Here is a 13476-nt window from a genome sequence, read left to right as displayed (position 1 = left end):
CCCTTTACATCAGGTGTCCCCATCAGCGTGCCCCCTTAACATAATATGTGCCCATCAGCGTGCCCCCACTGACATATGTGGCCATCAGCATGACCCTTATTTTATGTTAAGGGGTACACTGATGGGTACATTGATGTTATGGGGCATGCTGATTGGCACATTTTGTTGTGCCCATCAACATGCTCATCAGAGTGAACCTTAGCATTAAATAAGGGGCATGCTGATGGGCATATTAAATGTTAAAGGGCACTCTGAGTACATTTTATGTTAAGGGGCATGCAGACAGCCACAACAAAATGCGTCCATCAGCGTGCCCCTTAACATATAATGTGCTCATCAAACTCCCCCTTAACATAAAATAAGGTTCACGTTGATGGGCACATTTTATGGTAAGGGGCACTCTGATGGGCACAACAAAATGTGCCCATCTGTGTGCCCCTTAACATAAAATGTGCCTATCAGTTTTGCTCTTAACATTAAATATGTCCATCAGCGTGACCCTTCACATAAAATGTGCCCATCAGAGTACCCCTTAACATAAAATAAGTAGCATGCTGATGGGCACATGTTATATTAAAGGGCATTCTGGGCACATTTTATGTTAAGGGGCACTCTGCTGGGCACATTTTCTGTTAAGGGGAAATCTGATGGGTACAACAAAATGTGCCCATCAGTGTGCACGTTAAAAAAAATATGCCCACGTGGTTCCAACGAGAATAGCCACATATGTTCCAGGGGCCTCTTCCCCTTGCTTTCGAGGATGCGGCATGGAAGGCACAGTATTACATATATGGTGGTCATGTCCCAAAGTGAAACGCTTTTGGATCCGTATTTGCAACTTCATTTACTCACTTACAAAGGTGAATTTACTTAAATCGCCATAGTAAGCTCTTCTGGGACGACCAGTTGACGGAACTCCAAGACAGGCAGGGAAACCAATAGCTTTTATCTTTAAGGCAGCTAGGATAGCGATAGCTAGATCATGGAGAACACCCACGATCCCATTTGACTTAGTGAAAACCAAGCTGTCATGGATCATGATAAAGGAACACATTTCGGCTATTCTATTAGACAAACAAGCTAGGTTTGAAAAGGTCTGGGAACCCTGGATTAAATATTTGTCTGACCCCTTGTGAGCTGTAAGGGTTCAGATGATCTCATAATATGGAGTGCACTTTCTTCCTTGGTATTCTATCATCCTTTAGTATCCTTATCCCACTATTTTCTTTGACTCACCTCTTTCTTTATACTCTCCCTGTCCCCGGCAGGGAGATGGACGTTATAAAATATGTTACAATGAATGTATCATAAAAGGGAAGGTCATAATACCTGGTCTAAATGTTTTATTTAACGTCAGTATTTCCAGACCACACTGTTCCCATGATAAATGGGATAGTGGATACTGGCCTCACGGTTGTGCCACCATGGTCTTTCCCCTCCTTCCTCCCGCTTAGTGTGGGTGGGCGACGGGAAAGCCTTAGAATACTTATAGTCGCAACCAGGGGGTGGAAAAGTTTCTTCTTCTTGTTCAATTTTCCGTTTTCGTTTTTGATCTGTTTCGTCTCCCCCTTTTCCCGATATGGGGTAACCAGTGATTATGGATGTGTAGGTCATAAGATGTTAAAACGCTTCCCGAAATGTTCTCTGTACTGTGATACAGATTTATGATACGTTGTGCAATCCTTTAACCTCCTAACTGTCTTGTAAACCTCAATGAAAACGTGTTTTTTGTTTTTTTTTCAAAAATTTCTGTCTTTTTTTTTTTTTTTTGTTTAGCAAAAAATAAAAACCCAAGTGGTGATTAAATACCACTAAAAGAAAGCTCCATTTGTGTGAAAAAAAATGATAAAAATTTCATTTGAGTACAGTGTAGCATGACCGCGCAATTGTCATTCAAAGTGTGACAGCACTGAAAGCTAAAAATTGGTCTGGGTAGGAGGGTGGTTTAAGTGCCCAGTAAGCAAGTGGTTAAAGATTTCAGTTTGTTGTTCAACTGAGTTGTACAGTTTATAGGTCACATTAAAGGTGAAAAAGGTTCTAGATGATTTATCTTTGTCTCATTTTTTACTCCACAGAAACCTGACATTTTAACAGGGTTGTGTAGACTTTTTTTTATATCCACTGTATATACATAAAGATTAAAGTATGCCATTGTTTTAAAAATTATGACTGTGGGTTTACATCCACTTTAACTCTTATAATTTTGTCCACATAAATCTAGTTTTCCCCTTATGCCCTGTACACACGACCAGTTTTGCCGAGGGAATAAACTCTGAAGGTTTTTCCGACGGAGTTCTGACGGAATTCCGTTCAAGCTGTCTTGCATACACACGGTCACACCAAATTCTGACCGTCCAGAACGCGGTGATGTACGACGGGACTAGAAAACGGAAGTTCTATAGCCAGTAGCCAATAGCTTCCGTCTCGTACTTCAGAGCATGCGTCGTTTTTGGTGCGTTGGAACAGCATACAGACAAGCGGTTTTTCCGATAGGAATTTTTTCTATCGGAAAAATATAGAACATGTTCTCTATCTAAGTCCGTCTGAATTTTCGACAGAAAAAGTCCGATGGGGCATACACACGATCGGAATATATGAAGAAAAGCTCCCGTCAGACTTTTTCTGTCGGACATTCCGCTCGTGTGTATGTGGCATAACTTTGTTCATGCTTGCTTTCTTTGCCTTTTGCACATCCTGAGGACATTTTGAATATATTTCCTTTGGACATATGTGCTCCAGTGGTGATTTTACATCACATTTTTACTATGGTAGCTATAGTGGGATACACCATTGCTGTGTTCATTAGCGTGGCTTGTACTGCAACCCATGAACAGGCAGGAAAGGATCACAATGCTGCTACTGAATTAAGAAAGCATTTTCCCCCAAAGAAAAGAAGTGCCAGTGGATTCACCCTGATGATAGGATTACCAGGCGTGGATTAGTTGAAAGCAGGAATATTGAAAAAATAATGTAATCAAGGAACACTGGGTTCACAGGGGAATGCTGCAGGAAACTGCGCCATGTCCTTATGTGACGCCATTCTCTGCCGCATCCATGACTTGCCCTTCACCATGTGACCAGACGAAGAAGAAAAAAAAATAGGTACATGTATGCAAGATTATTTAAACTTGAGGTCGCAGGGGGTGCTTTAATGGTGGGAGGAACCTGGATTTTTTAAGTGTTTTGAATTTGAGTTAATTTTTAGACTAACCAGTAAAACTGAACTATACAGAAACTTGCGAGTAATAACTATGACAATGTCGGTTGTATCTGGAATCTACAGCTGGCAGATCTATAGCAATAGGGTGATTACTAAATTTGCATTTGTTTGTCTGAAACTTCCTTCCAAAAAAAAAAAAAAATTGAGCATAACAAAATTATAAGTTGCTTAAAACATGGTCATGATGTGTTTGATTTTACCTATTATTTACATCTATTCCAAGAATTGCGCTGTTTAAATATATTCACAAACTACAATAAATATAGCCCTGTGACCCATTGCTTTTGCCTTTTTGTTTGGTTAATGAATCAAATCGACATCAGATGACAGGTCCGTGTTGCCATGGTGATGGAAATGTAGAATGGATTTTCTTTTCCTTTAAATTACAATGAATTTGTATCCCTTGCTACTTACACAGTGTGCGTGTTCGTGGCTTTCCAGACAATTAATCCCTTCAGAGCTTATATATTCAACTATGCTCTTCGCAGTTCTCAACGCCAGGAGCTTTAAGATTATGCGCAAACACCATAGTCCAAGTGGATGAATGTGAATTCCTGATGAAGCTGAATATAGGTGAACTTGATTCACTGTACATCAGTAAAATATAATTTGTTTATACTCTTAAATGATTATTTTGGAGATGATGTGATGGTTTGTTTCTAGGACATATCTAATTTTTAGTAAATAAATGCACCCAAGGCAAAGCTTAACAAGGATTGCCCAGGTTTCATTTATAAGACAATCTGCATGTTGTGTCTTAAATGAAGCTCAATGTTGAACTCCAGGATACCTATAACAAAGCTCCCGATCCATACTCTCCCCATGCTCAGTCCACATAATATAAATAATTTTTTTCTATGATAAATGGACTTGTATTAAAAAAATCTATTCTAAAAGAACCTGTCACATAAGCAGCTCTTTTACTTTTTCCTATGTCCAGATGAAGTGGGAGGGCACTCAGCAAACTATACAGTATTTTCCATCAAACTTTTTGGAATTCTATGTACATATTTGGGTGGTGCTTAGGGGGTAGGTGGAGCTGGCGAGTATCACAAAGAGAAGGGAGGAGAGGGGCGGAGCTGTCAATTGGCACAAAGAGCAGGGAGGGGGCACGGGGAGCTGTCAATCAGTGCAAAAAGCAGTGTCCAGGTGCATTTTTGTTACAAGGAATGAAAGTAAAGAAAAGTGCAAGGATTTAGTGCAACTAAAGGAAGTATTTAATGGTAAATAAAGGCACTAAACTTGGACGCAAGGTCAGACCGTGCATAGAAAAGCCTGGAGGTGCAGCAGGGACAGGAGCTCCTAGCAAAGCAATAGCGGGATTTGCCACTATTGCTGGCTGACTGCTTGCTAACATCCAATGTAGCTGGTTTGTTACAGTAGAAATTTCAGGGCGGCCAGCATATCGGGTTCTCAGCCCCACCATTGGCCATGGTTTTCTGGTGGACATTTAGGTTTTTTATGCACTGTCTGAACCTGCGCTCTTGTGTTTTTATACCTTCATTTACCATTAAATACTCCCTTTTATTGCACAAGATCCATGTGTTTTTTTTTTCATTCATAGTTACAGTGTGGAATTACCCTTACCATCAAGAGCTTCAGGGCCATGTGTCTCCTCCTACTGGACCTAAGTCCTCCTACTGGACCTAAGCATACAGGACTTTCAAAACTAGATTTCTCCTTTCAGTTCAGCTATTTTTCTGTTTTATTGTTTTTTTATATTATTCTTCTAGCTGTGTTTTTAGATATATTATATAACCCAGCATGAGGGTAACTTTTTAATTCTGTGCAAAGTCTTATTCCTTGGCATTGTATGGACATCAAGGTGCAATGCAGTAGAGCTGCACAATTTAATTGTTAAAAAATTGTGATCTTGATTCACCCCCCCTGACGATCTCTCCTGCAGATTTTGCTGATTCTTTCATATAAACAAGTGGAGAGACTATCTGCTCACTCAGCTGTCAAAAGAAAGCATCCGGGCAGTCTGCCAAGTCTTTAACTTGAAACATTGTAACTAAGCTTCCTTCTTACATCAAAGGGATATAACTTCTGTGTAAATAAAAAATCTGGGCAGTCTGCCAAGTTTTCAACAACTGTAAATGCAGGAAGTTTAACCACTTAAAGTGGATGTAAACCCAATGTCATCCTTTCTAAACTACTGCCATAGGGGTTATCTATAAGGATATACATGCCTCCTGCATGTATCTTTACCTGTCAAATGTCTCCCCTCTGTCTGTTATGAGAGCCGGAAAACTGCAGATTCTGTGGGTTGGTCTGTTGTCTGGAGCTCGGTGGGTGGAGTCGTGATGTCAGTAGACTCCCCGCTCACCTCTACACTCCCCTTGTCAATATTCATTTTCTCCTGTGTATTTCTAACACTGAACTTCTGCTATGATCTCTAACATCCAGTGAAAAGACAGGAAAGTAACCACATGACTTCAGCATGCCAAATCATGCTGAGGTGTGGAACATCCAATCCTTGCAGAGCTGCTGAAGAAAGGAGTGGGGGTGGGATTAAAAAAATAATGCCTGTGTCTTAGGCTAGTGCACGAGATATGTAAATCACCTGTCACTCACAGCAAGGGGGAGATTTTGCCAAAGTTTTTCTGTTTGTCAAGATTTATCTCACTGAACAATAAAAGAGGATTGCGCAGAGATGGATTAACTCTGTGTGGCAAGACTGGGCTCAAATGATAGGAAATCTTATACTCTACATTATGACATCAAAAAGAAAAAATTTCGGGTTTACATCCACTTTAAAGTCTAAATCTTTTTCTGACACTTCTTTCTTAAGTTAAAATCAATATTATTTGCTAGAAAATTACTTGGAACCCCCAAACATTATATATATTTTAGCAGAGACCCTATGGAATAAAATAGCAATTGCTGCAATATTTTATGTCACACTGTATTTGCCCAGCGGTCTTTCAAATGCAATTCTTTGGGAAAAAATACACTTCAATGAATAAAAAAAAAAAACGAAACAGTAAAGTTAGCCCATTTTTTTTTTTGTGTTAACGTGAAAGATGATGTTACGTCGCGAGAATCGTGATCTATCTTCTAAGCAAAAAAATTGTGATTCTCATTTTAGCCAGAATCGTGCAGCTCTACAATGCCAGACTATGTCAGTGTTTCTGTGGCTAATAGTTTGTTTATCTTCAGTCCACATTATCAAATCTCTTTACCCATATGGTTGGAAATTCAGAAAGTGGGTGAGCGGAGCTGTCAAATGGCGCAAAGAGCTGGGGTGGTGTTAGCCAGAGAGAGGTGGGAAGCATACCCTCAATTAGGTTCCTGTTGATGTCAGTGCATTTAGTGGACCAGTAACCCAGCTGAATATAAAGCAGCCAAGTGACAGGTCCATTGCACAGGAAAGCCTCTGAAGGATTACTTTCATGGTGGATTAGATCTGCTGCTGTTAAAAGGTACATGGATCTAACATTATTAAGTGGTAGTAAAGTAATTAGAAAAAAGTCAGATCCCCCTGTAAGGTAATATCGTAATGTGCTAGTATGCATGAAAAACTTACCTTAACCACTTGCCTACTTCGGCACTTTTGCAACCTTCCTGCCCAGGTCAATTTTTAGCATCACACTTTAAATGACAATTGCTCGATCATGCTACACTGTACCCAAATGACATTTTTATCATTTTGTTCACACAAATAGAACTTTCTTTTAGTGGTATTTAATCACCACTGGGTTTTTTATCTTTTGCTAACTAAACGAAAAAGGCAGAACATTTAGGCTGCCCTGCTGGGCACTGGTAGGTGGCACTGATGAGCAGCACTGATAGGCGGTACTGATGGGCATTGATATTCAGCACTAATGGTCACTGGTAGGTGGCACTGATAGGTGACACTGATGGACACTGATTGGCAGCACTGGTGGGCACTGCTTGGTAGCACTGGTGGGCCGTGATGGGACTGCACTGATAATCAGGACACTGATAGTCACTGCCCTGATTATCAGTGTACATGTCCCTTTTACACAAGCCGGTTATTGGCTCTCTTCTCCTGTCCTCATGCTGTCAGCATAAAGAAGAGAAAGCCAATAACCGACTTGTGTTTACATCGTGATCAGCTGTAATTGGACACAGCTGATCATGTAGTAAAGAGCCGCTGATTGTCTCTTTACCTCAATTTGTGATCAGCAGTGTCCGAAGGACCTCCCAGAACTGGCTGACGGCGCTTTAGTCCTCATTTGGCTATAGCGTGGTCGGCAAGTGGTTAAAATGGATCCCTCCAGTGGTGCGTTGTCACCACTGACAGGACTTACATCTTCACTCGATCTTCCTTCCAGGTTCATGGGCTCTGGCCGTATGAATGGGAGGCACGGCCACAGCACAGAGCTCTAAAGGAACGGCATGCTTGTGCCCTTTTTATTTACAGCGCGTGCACCAGCTGCCAAGAACGCAAATATTTCCTAAATGGTGCATGTTTAGGAGATATTCATTTTATTTATTATAAGCTTATCTGTAGGTAAAAGTCACAAAGCGGAGTTTATTACCCCCTTAAAAGATGTATTTCTGCCTATAAGGCTACTGATTAGATAGATTTTTCCTGGAGTGCAGCTTTAACCCACTTTTGAGTTTGTTTTTACTGCCTTCATTTACTTTTCCTTTCCTTGGTATCTACATACTGTACTGTATATGCACCATTCAGCCTGCATTATTACACTCAATTTCAGATGTGTTACAAGGTAAAAAAAATAGTGAATATGTGAATTGTAATATTGTTTTCTTAACCCTTAGTCTGCATACTAATTGTACATTTGTGGACATTTCAAAAACCTGTTGACGAGAGTCTTCAATGCAAAAAAAATAAAAATAAAATAAAAATAATTGTAGGCTTTATTTCCATATTCCAAAAATACATACAATTTCTTCAAAAGAGGTTGGGACTGACAGTTTCAGCAGCATCAGAGTCCTTTGATGGACAGCCAAGACTGGCTTCAGTGCATTGACAGCTGTGATAAGTGATTCTCATGTGATCAGTGTAAAGCAGTAGTCTCCAGCAGACTGGTTGACAGAGCACAAGCTGTGGGTGTTTGAGCGAGGTTTCGCTCTCATCTGCTTCCATTACGCTCCGGTACTTGAGTAGCTCTACCGTTTGGAATAGTTCTTTGCAATCGCTGTGGAACACATTTTGTAATTTTTGACTGATTTATTTTGCAGTTATAATTCCAAAAACGTTTAACTATAAAAAGTACATCAAGCAATATTCATGTAGACATTAGTGGAGAAGTTAAGATTAACTATAATCTGTCACAGCCATTCTTTTGTGATAGAAATAATGCAGGACTATTCCAGTCCTCTCTCACCAAACACTTGTATTTCATGACTGAGCATTTCAGATTTCTGACAGTCTGCAGTTCACTTTCTACTTTTCTTTTTTTGCCAGAAAGAATAAACCTAAATTGAGTATGCACTGCTTAATTTAGTAAATATTGTACTTACAGTGGATATAAAAAGTCTACATGCCCCTGTTAAAATGTCAGGTTTCTGTGATGTCAAAAAATGAGACAAAGATAAATAATTTCAGAACTTTTTCCACCTTTAATGTAACCTATAAACTGTACAACTCAGTTGAACAACAAACTGAAATCTTTTAGGTGGAGGGAAGTAAAAATAAAAAACTAAAATAATATGGTTGCATAAGTGTGCACACCCTTAAACTAATACTTTGTTAAAGCACCTTTTGATTTTATTACAGAACTCAGTCTTTTTTGATATGAGTCTCTTAGCATGGCACATCCTGACTTGGCAATATTTGCCCACTCTTCTTTGCAAAAACACTCCAAAGCTGTCAGATTCTGAGGACATCTCCTGTGCACAGCCCTCTTCACATCATTCCACATTGGATTCAGGTCTGGGCTCTGGCTGGGTCATTCCAAAGATTTCCTTTTTCCTCTTGTGAAGCCATTCCTTTGTTGATTTGGATGTATGGTGTTCTTTTGGCGATGTGCAGTGTTGTTTTTGCACCAAACATATCTTTTGGAATTATGGCCAAAAAGTTCAATCTTGGTTTCATCAGACCATAACACATTTTCCCACATGCTTTTGGGAGACTTCAGATGTGTTTTTTTGCAAAATTTAGCCAGGCTTGGATGTACTTCTTCATAAGAAAAGGCTTCTGTCTTGCCACTCTACCCCATAGCCAAGACATATGAAAAATATGGGAGATTGTTGTCGCATGTACCACACAGCCAGTACTTGCCAGATATTCCTGCAGCTCCTTTAATGTTGCTGTAGGCCTCTTGGCAGCCTACCTGACCAGTTTTCTTCTTGTCTTTTCATCAATTTTGGAGGGACGTCCAGTTCTTGGTAATGTCATTGTTGTGCCATATTTTCTCCACTTTATGATGACTGTCTTCACTGTGTTCCATGGTATATCTAATGCCTTGGAAATTCTTTTGTACCCTTCTCCTGACCGATACCTTTTAACAATGAGATCCCTCTGATGCTTTGGAAGCTCTCTGCAGACCATGGCTTTTGCTGTAGGATGCGATTAAGAAAATGCCAGGAAAGACCTACTAGAACAGCTGAACTTTATTTGCGGTTAATCAGAGGCACTTTAAATGATGGCAGGTGTGTACTGACTCCTACACACCTGCCTGAGTTTGAATGTGATAGCTTAATTCTGAACACCGCTACATCCCCAGTTATAAGAGGGTGTGTGCACTTATGCAACCACATTATTTTAATTTTTTTTATTTTACCCCCCCCCCCAAGAAAAAAAAAAAAAAAAAAGATTTCATTTTGTATTTCAATTGAGTTGTACAATTTATAGGTCACATTAAAGGTGGAAAAAATTCTGAAATGATTTATCATTGTCTCATATGTCACAGAAACCTGACATTTTAACAGGGGTGTGTAGACTTTTTATATCCACTGTACCCAGTGGCGTAGCATGGGTTGTCAGCACCCGGGGCAAGGCAAATAATTTGTGCCCCCTAACCTGTGGATTTTTAGCACCTAAGAAGGGGGGCTCAGGGACTGCTCTGCTGTTGCTTACGTGCTGTGGCTGTCGAAAAGCAAAGGGTGTCCCCACTCACAGCCTGAGCCTCTGATTGGCTGCCTAATAATAACCCCGATTTAAGGGTTGTGCATAATATTTAGTGCTAGACATGATACAGGAGATGGTCAGAGACTGCAGACATGATACAGGAAATGGTCAGAGACTGCAAACATGGTACAGGAAATGGTCAGAGACTGCAGTCCTGATACAGGAGATGGTCAGAGACTGCAGACCTGATACAGGAGATGGTGAGAGACTGCAGACCTGATACAGGAGATGGTGAGAGACTGCAGACCTGATACAGGAGATGGTGAGAGACTGCAGACATGATACAGGAGATGGTCAGAGACTGCAGACATGATACAGAAGATGGTCAGAGACTGCAGACATGATACAGGAGATGGTCAGAGACTGCAGACATGATACAGGAGATGGTCAGAGACTGCAGACATGATACAGGAGATGGTCAGAGACTGCAGACATGATACAGGAGATGGTCAGAGACTGCAGACATGATACAGGAGATGGTCAGAGACTGCAGACATGATACAGGAGATGGTCAGAGACTGCAGACATGATACAGGAGATGGTCAGAGACTGCAGACATACTACAGGAGATGGTCAGAGACTGCAGACATACTACAGGAGAGACAGTGAAAGATTGCAGACATACTATATGCAGGGCTATTTTCTTCAGATAATAGGTGCAGGAACTTAACCATGCCGCAACCACCACCTAACAGTGGGAGAGTCTTAATGGGGCATTGTTAAATACCAATTATGTATTCTGCAAGGAGTGAAGAGTTCAGGAGTTTGCTACGTACAGAATGCAAAGATCAGGAGTGTGCTATATACAAAATGCAAAGATCAAGATTGTACTACGTACAAAGTGCAGAGTTCATGATTGTGCTACGTACAGATTGCAGGGATCAGGAATGCATATCTCGCAGGACAGTTTACAACCCCCCTTCCAGTACAGAGTTCTCCTTCCACTCCCAAATCGTCTCTTCCTCACCAAAAGCAACTTCAACTTACAGTAGGAGTGCATTGTTAAGTGGAGAGGGGGGTCATTAGTACAAAGAGAGGGGATATGGGATGACATTGGTGCTAAGTTAATGGGGCATTGGTGCTAAATAGAGGGGGGGGGGATGCGCTAATTTCTAACGGGGGAGAGTGTGAACATTGTTGCTAAGTGGGGGAAATGAGGGACATTTGGGATAAGTGGGAGAAGCGGGACATTGGGGATGCGTAGACGAGGAAGGGGGACATTGGGGATAAGTGGGGGATATATGGGAGGAGATGAGGGACATTTGGGATAAGTGGGGGGAGAGCAGGGACATTGGGGATAAGTGGAGGGAGAGGAGGGACATTGGGGATAAGTGGAGGGAGAGTGGGGACATTGGGGAGAGGAGGGACATTGGGGATAAGTGAGGGATATATGGGAGGAGAGGAGGGACATTTGGGATAAATGGGGGAAAGGAGGGACATTTGGGATAAGTGGGGGGAGAGGAGGCACATTTGGTATAAGTCGGGGGAGAGGAGGGACATTTGGGATAAGTGGGCAGAGAGGAGGGACATTTTGGATAAGTGGGGGGGGAGAGGAGGGACATTGGGGATAAGTGGGAGGAGAGGAGGGAAATTGGGAATAAGTGGGAGAAGAGGAGGGACATTTTGGATAAGTGGGGGGAGAGGAGGGACATTGGGGATAAGTGGGGGCAGAGGAGGGACATTGGGGATAAGTGGGGGGAGAAGAGGGACATTGGGGATAAGTGGGGGGAAGAGGAGGGACATTTGGAATAAGTGGGGAAGAAGGTGATGCTCTGTGTATGTGTGTAGTGTAGATTGTAAGTGTAGTTTGTCCTATGTGACTGTATTATACATAGTGAGTGACCCAGAGATGTCCATGTCATTACATATTGGGTACAGCAGCACACATGTCCATGGAACAGCAGAGGAGCTCTGAGCAGTATGCTGCATGGACTCATTGGACTGGAAGCAGCTCAGTGTCCCGAGTCTCACAGCCAATAGGAAGCCAGGAAAGTATACATGCACTTCTTGTGAGGAGAAACACAGAACTTACAGTGCTGGCTTTACCTTGGAGAGGATGATTAGTTGCAGTAACGGCTGCTCCCTCGTCTCACCTGCTTTTTTTTTTTTTTGCTTACCATCGATCTGACCTCTTTCTGCCACACTGCCAGACTCACTGGCTGTCTGCCACAACCAACGGGGAATGATGCAAGTCCCAGATGCTGCGGTCAGGAGGAGAGGAGGAGGAAAAGAAGATAGCAGAAGCGGGACTCCAGGAGCATTAAGGACAGGTCAGCCCCACGCCTCACATGACCCCATTCACCCAATCACAGGCCGCCCAGCTGACATTAAACATGGCGGCCGGATCACAGGGGACACGGTAGATAGAAATTAGGATGACAGAGCCAGAGTGACACACAATGACATGGGATTGCGCCCCCCCAAATGTTGTGCCCGGGGCCTCCGTCTCCCTCGCACCCCCCACGCTACGCCACTGACTGTACCTCACCTGTAAGTGTTGGCTTATAACTAAAGGCACATTTTTTCTTTAGTTATGGATAGAGTGGAGAGGGATTAGAAAGCCAGTCAGTTTTTGTTGTTGTCTGTGCCCCCGTTAGAGAGATTCACCCTAAAAAGAAAATTCCCAAGGAAAGTAACAGAGGGGAACTCTTCCAATTGGGGCACCAGTTCTGGTGACCTGGGAGTCCCATAAGAAATTCCCTTAATTTGCAGAAATTTCCACTCACTTCGTGTTTGGCTATGGGACAGGAAGCAAAGGGAAATCTTCGCAATAGGACACAGCTGGTAAAATAAAATCTCACAGGGGTTATAACCCTTCTTTGCTCTATCCAAAATGGGAAAAAAAGTGTTTGCCTATATTTCCACTTTAACAGGAGCTGTTCATGCACCATTTTATTCTGTGCGCAGTTGCCAGTTTGAAGTCTGGCAGGGACCAGTGCAATGAGCATTACATTGCACTGTTTTTAATTAACATTACTTAGTGTCACATTGAAAAACTTCATTCATATCTCCCCAAAGAAGCGAGAAGTGTTATGCTACAGTGTGATGACTTATGGTGCCATCCAGTGCGATACAGGAAAAATGCAGAATGGTTGCATTTATCCGCACTGCTCTGTGGATCACACCGGCATTGTGGTGTGAAAGGGCTACATAGAAAATGCTTGTTTTACTTGTGCCCGTGCGGAGACTG

At 42.0% G+C, this 13476-nt stretch overlaps 1 protein-coding gene across 2 annotated transcripts in view; it reads left to right on the top strand.

The window, feature by feature from the left end:
• Positions 1-13476, top strand: part of PDSS2 (decaprenyl diphosphate synthase subunit 2) — a 339874-nt gene that overhangs the window by 16741 nt on the left and 309657 nt on the right. The window lies entirely within an intron of this gene.

Source organism: Aquarana catesbeiana, linkage group LG04 (assembly GCF_042186555.1).
Source record: "Aquarana catesbeiana isolate 2022-GZ linkage group LG04, ASM4218655v1, whole genome shotgun sequence".
Classification (NCBI taxonomy): Eukaryota; Metazoa; Chordata; class Amphibia; order Anura; family Ranidae; genus Aquarana; species Aquarana catesbeiana.
Note: the sequence above shows the minus strand (reverse complement) of the source record. Positions and strands in the feature narration are given on the sequence as shown.